Consider the following 6,054-nt stretch of genomic DNA (forward strand, 5'->3'; position numbering starts at 1 on the left):
ATAGGTTTTCAAGGTATCTTATGGGTTGAGTTTTTGTTTTTAGTATCAAAATGAAATAATATTTATTGTATATAATAGTATTATTTAACATAAGTAGCTTATTGACTTTTAATTTATGGGTTCATACATAACGGCTGTGTGGGTATTATGGCAGTTAGTGTTTAGGTTTCCTGCCATTTTTTTTTCAGTCATGGGGCTTGACCTCTGGGCCTGGGCGCGGTCCCTCAGCTCTTCAGCTCAAGGCAAGTGCTCTGCCACTTGAGCCACAGCATCATTTCCAGTTTTCTGGTGGTTAATTGGAGATAAGAGTCTCACGGATTTTCCTGCCCGGGCTGGCTTTGAATCGTGATCTTCAGATCTCAGCCTCCTGAGTAACTAGGATTACAGGCATGAGCCACCGGCACCCAGCTTCTGCCAATTTTTATATAGAATTATCTTTCTTGTCTGATGAAGTGTTCTGTAATATACTCTGGATATGAGGACTTTGTCATAGGTGGACATACATGTGTGTGCACGCATGCATGTTCACGCATAAGGTTTGTCTGGCATAATGCTGTTCAAAATGACCAAGAAACTACTTAAAGATTATATATGTGTATGTATATATAATAATAAAATAAAACATAAAAACGATTAAGGAGGAATCACACTGCTGTCTGTAGTCTCTTCCCAGTCCAAATAGCACCATTGAATAAACAGTGTTGCAAATCACATTCTTCCAGGAACAAGAAAACTTACATAAAGCTGCCATCAGATTTCCCTAAATGCGATTGTGGACTCACTTGTCTGTTATTGTCAAGTTGTCCTAATGGCCCCCTGAGGTCTCTATGTCACTAGAATTTGCCCGCTCTGGTTATTGAATTCGTCATCCCTCTGGCTGCTCAGTCAGGACTACTCATGGAGTGTTCAAGACTTTCTTCATCTGGACACCTGGGTTCATCTTGGACGGTGGAAATCTTGTGAGTTAAGCTGTGGGGAGGATGGAACAGATACTTTCAGCCCTGTGGTAGACCAGCTGATAAGCTGCCATCCCTTACCAAGGCATCCTGATGCTCAGCAGCTGGAGAAGTAGCAAGGCTCCAGCCAGGCTCATTGGCCCACAGCAATTGGAGGGTCCACATGCCACACTGTTGGGCACTATGGAGAGCTCTGTATCTTCACAAGCCAGCCCTCTTTAAACACTTAAAGGCACAGGTTCACCTCAGGATACTCAAGGTCTAGTCTGGACTAGTCCCTTCCCTCCCATTCTTCCCCTCCCTTTCATTTCCCTCCTTTTCTTCCCACCGTCTTTTTCCCAATTCCTTCCCCCTCCTTCCTCTCTTCCCCTTCTCCTCTCCCATCTCTCCCTTTATCCCTTTGCATATATTACTTTGCTTGATGATGTTTGCAGGGATAAAAGACTGCAATCCATAGATCTCTATTTATCCCAGAGCAGGTATGCATTTGAGAAAAGTAGCAAGCTCCTGTTTCTTATCAGATTTGCTCTGGTTATGACTGTCCCTCTCCTGGCCAAGTCTTCCAGGCAGGCACTGAAGCAATTCACACATTATTTTTTTGTTCAACTGACTCAGGCCAGCAATTACAAACTAAATTGTTCATTTTACCAGTGACTCACTTTTAGTCCATTTCTTTCTAGGAGAAAGAAGTCATTCAGCGCTGATTCCTCTTTAGTCTTATGAAACTACACTCTCGTGAGGATTTACCCTCTTCCTGTAGCCTGCTTACGACCAAGTCTTTGTCTTTCTAAGGAAGAGGTTGTTCTGCGGATGATTTTGAGTTTTTGTTTCATTGAGTGTTGCAGCAAACCATAGCCTTCTGGATTTGTAGAGAGATGCTCGTCAACTCCTACATTACTTTCCAAGTTGTTCAAAATTCCACATCTAACATATATTCTTTGTTGGGTCCAAACCAAGTTTCATCAAAGAGAGAACTTTGCTGGATATTCTTCTTCTTCTTCTTTTCCTCCTCCACTTCCTCCTCCTTTTCCTCCTCCTCCTCCTTCTTCTTCTCCTCTTCCTTCCCCTTCCTCCTCCTTTTTATTTTTGCCAGTATTGAGTATCAATCACCTTTCTTGCTCATAGGTGGCACTCTACTACTTGAACCATGCCCCCAGTCAGAGTTTTTCTGCTTATTTGGAGCCATAGTCTCAAGTAATTTTCTACCCAGGTTGGATCTAAACAACAATCTTCCATCTCAGGTTTCTGAGTGGCTCAGGTGTGAGCCACTTGCACCCAACATTTTTCTTCTTCTTGGTGCTTGTGTGTATTGGGAGAACCACGCACAAGAGGTCTAAGTGCGGTGCCATCTGCTGCAGTGCCAGGGGAAATGACACTCTGAATCTTCTTCTTTATTATGGAACTACACAGTCATGTTTTGGTCCTTTTATTTTTAACCTTTGTTTTCTTACCTTCACTAGGCTCCTACAACTCTCTGACATTTTCTGTCTCTCTATCATGTTTTACTATTTATTTGACTTGGCAATATCACGTTCCCTCAATGATTTTCTGATTCAAGTAGCTTCAGACTCGACATAAAGTAGGTCAGGAGAGCCCTAGAGGTCAGTAATGCTCAGTGTAGCTATGCGGAAGCGATAACTTCTAATTCCTGTCACTTTCTCACAGGTAGTTAAGCTTCAGTGTGTGCTGTAAAATCTCCTCAACCAACATTTATCACCATAACCTTAACTCCCTCTGCCTTTTGGATATCAGAACTCCCCACAGGACTGTCAACTTAACCATAACTACCTAATGTCTGCCAAACCTCTCTTTATGAGCCGCTATTGTGAGTTTAGCTATTTAAGAGTCATTTTTAAGAAATTTTTATTGGTACTTCATGGCATTTGCTTGATTTACAGTGCTGTAAATAACCACAAATTAAGAAAATTGCTTTTCCTTTAAGGTATAGGCAAAGTTAAAAATGGATACTTAGCCATCTTTCTCTATATAGTTAAAATCCCTTTTGGGTCATTCTTCATTGCTTGGGATGAGTAAGTTAAATGAGGTCAGTTCCCAAGGAGGTCAAAGACTTCTTGGAAAGAAAGAATGGGTTCATTAAGATGGGAGCTCTGTGCTACCCCCAAACTATAACTCCTCTAATCCTGAAACCTGCATTACAATGATGATTTCTGACATCTCATCAAAAATTCAAGGTTGCAAAGATATTTAAAATAGGAAGCTGGGCACTGGTGGCTCACAACTTGTAATCCTGACTCCACAGGAGGCTGAGATCTGAGGATTTTAGTTTGAAAGTAGCCCTCAGTGGGAAAGTTTGTGAGACTTTGATATTCAATTAACCACACACACACACACACACACACACACACACACACACACACAAAAGCTGGAAGTGGCAGTGTGGCTCAAATAGTAGAGTACCAATCTTGACCAAAATCAAAGCTCTGGGACAGCACCCAGACCTTGAGTTCAAGCCCCAGGACTGGTGCGTGCACATGCACGTGTACACTCACACACACACATGCATGCACACACATACACACACATCATTAGGAAGGAAAAGTACTACTTAAAAATCCCACCATTATACATCATGCTTTCCAAAGCCAAACCCATGGAAAGCTTTGAGTTTATCCACTGTCTAAAATGCTCCACGCTTACTATCATTGACCAATGGAGAAACAGCTTCTACTTTGAGACTCGTGAAGGTCTTTTATTATGTATATATATTTTTTAATTGTAAAGATACTGTACAGAGGGGTTACAGTTACATGAGCAAGGTAATGAGTGCATTTCCTATCAAGCATTGCTACCCGCTCCTTTGTTTTTCCCCTACCATCCCTTCCCTCCCCACCTCCTCAACTCCTTGCCCCCAAAGTTGTAAAGTTCATTTTCAACATAGTGTCTTGAACATCTCATTGTTACAATGGGTCATCCTGTATCCTTATTTCAGCATTTTGTTATTTCCCTTCCTTTCCCCCAATTAGAAAAATGCATATACAAGATGCAGGGCACCGGAATCAAATGCAGTGAAAACAGGGGTTATACCATGGGGGAAGAACATAAAAAAGAAACAAAAAAATTACACAGTATAAGTACATTAAAGACAACAGCAACAAAGATAAAACCTCTTGTGTCCTTATCTTGGGGTTCATTTCGCTTAGCATCATCTTATATGGTCATGTACATAGCTTTAGACCTTTTCTGCTTGTCTTAGACATACACTAGTTATTGTAGATAAGGAAAACCATGGGACCTATGTTTCCTTGGGCCTGGCTTTCTTCACTTAATATAATTTTTTCCAAGTCTTCCCATTTCCTACAAATGGGGTGGTGTCATTCTTTCTGATGGAGACATAGGATTCATATATATACATATATATATATAGATATATATATCACATTTTCTTGATCCATTCATTTACTGAGGGGCATTCGGGTTTGTTCCATATCTTAGCTATGGTGAAAAACGTTACAACAAACATAGCTGTGCTGGTAGATTTAATATGGTGAATGCCTTTTAGAACAGAACCAGTGGATAAAATCTCATCACACAGGGAAAAGCCCTGAAACCAATGGAGCTGTCAGTTTCCTGGGATGCATCTGTCCTTAAAATTATCGCCATGCTCAAGATTCTGCAATCACATTCACTTGCTTTTCTGCCATTGTTATTCTGCAGGGATATTTCACCCTTAAGCACCATGCTTTGATTTACCTTCCTCACGCCTGACTCCTTCTTCTCCTTTCTCCTCTTTATGGAGCTGTGGGATAATTTGTTTCCAAATCAGAGCTTTTTGTTTTGACTACAAAACAAACAAAAACCTTCAAAAAGCAAAGCCAAGAGTCTAGGAATAAATTTCTTTATGAAAACTTCAATTTATTTACCATATTAATGTTACCCTATAGCATGAAATTGACTAGGTTGTGTTGGATTCTGTACAATGTTACTGTTCAATCAGGAAGGGTCAGGTTGCACCCACATTGGTAGGCAGATGGAAAGACAGTATGGTTTCCTAAGCTAACCTTGAAAATGATGCTCAAAACCCACTAAAAGGAAACTAGAACCAAAGCATGAACCTAGATAGGTGTGCTAGGATAGCATTTTCATCTCTGTGATAAATATCTAAGAGAAACAATTTAGGAGACGGAATTATTTCTTTTGGTTTAGTGTTTCAGAGTGTTCAGTTCACCCGGCTCCATTATTCTGGGTATAAAACAAGACAGGATGTCATGGCCGTGAGCTTTATGGAGAAAAACTGCTTACCTTACAGTGGTTGGGAAGCAGAGAGAAGTAATGTGAAGGGTCCAGAGCTAAGAATGGTCCACCCTCAATGACTCACTTCCTCTAGCCAAACTCCATTCTCCACAATTCTCCCACCTCCCAGTAATCTAGACCAGTGTTGAGGATAAACCCATTGAGTCCTCTCTGTAAATGCATTCACAGATACATTCAGAAGTGTGTTTTGCAAATCTCCCAGGTATCAGTCTAGTCCAGTTGGTCTAACAATTAGCCCTTACACTAGGTGCAAGAGAACACTGCACCACTCTAATCTACACATCATAGGGTCTAATGTTGAGGGGACCATCCCAGAATTGTGGGTGTAAAATGGTGGGTGCTTTCAAAGTGCAAGTCTCAAAATAAGGTCAGATTTGTTGCCAGGATGGCGTGGGGCTGTGACCTCTAGACCACAAGCTCTACCTGGAAGTGGAATGCAACTATTTTAATCATTTTTACATTTATCTTCTCATCTGTAGTTATGGCATTGGCCTCACTCACAGAGACAAGGAAAGAATCTCTTCTCTAAGGTGTCTGTCTGAGCGTCTTAGCATTACAATAAACTCCCAAGTTCAGCCTGGCCCTATAGAGAAGGAACTGTGGGAAGAACAGAATTAGAGAAGGCTGCTCTCGGGGGCTGGGAAGGTGGCTCAGTGATAGAGTGCTTGCCTTGCATGCATGAAGCCCTGGGTTCAATTCCTAAGCACCACATAAGCAAAAACCAAAAAGCTGGAAGTGATGCTGTGGCTCAAGTGGTAGAGCGCTAGCCTTGAGCTGAAGAGCTGAGGGACAGCGCCCAGGCCCAGAGTTCAGGCCCCATGACCGG

This window comes from Dipodomys ordii, unplaced genomic scaffold, assembly GCF_000151885.1.
Source record: "Dipodomys ordii isolate 6190 unplaced genomic scaffold, Dord_2.0 Scaffold24, whole genome shotgun sequence".
Classification (NCBI taxonomy): Eukaryota; Metazoa; Chordata; class Mammalia; order Rodentia; family Heteromyidae; genus Dipodomys; species Dipodomys ordii.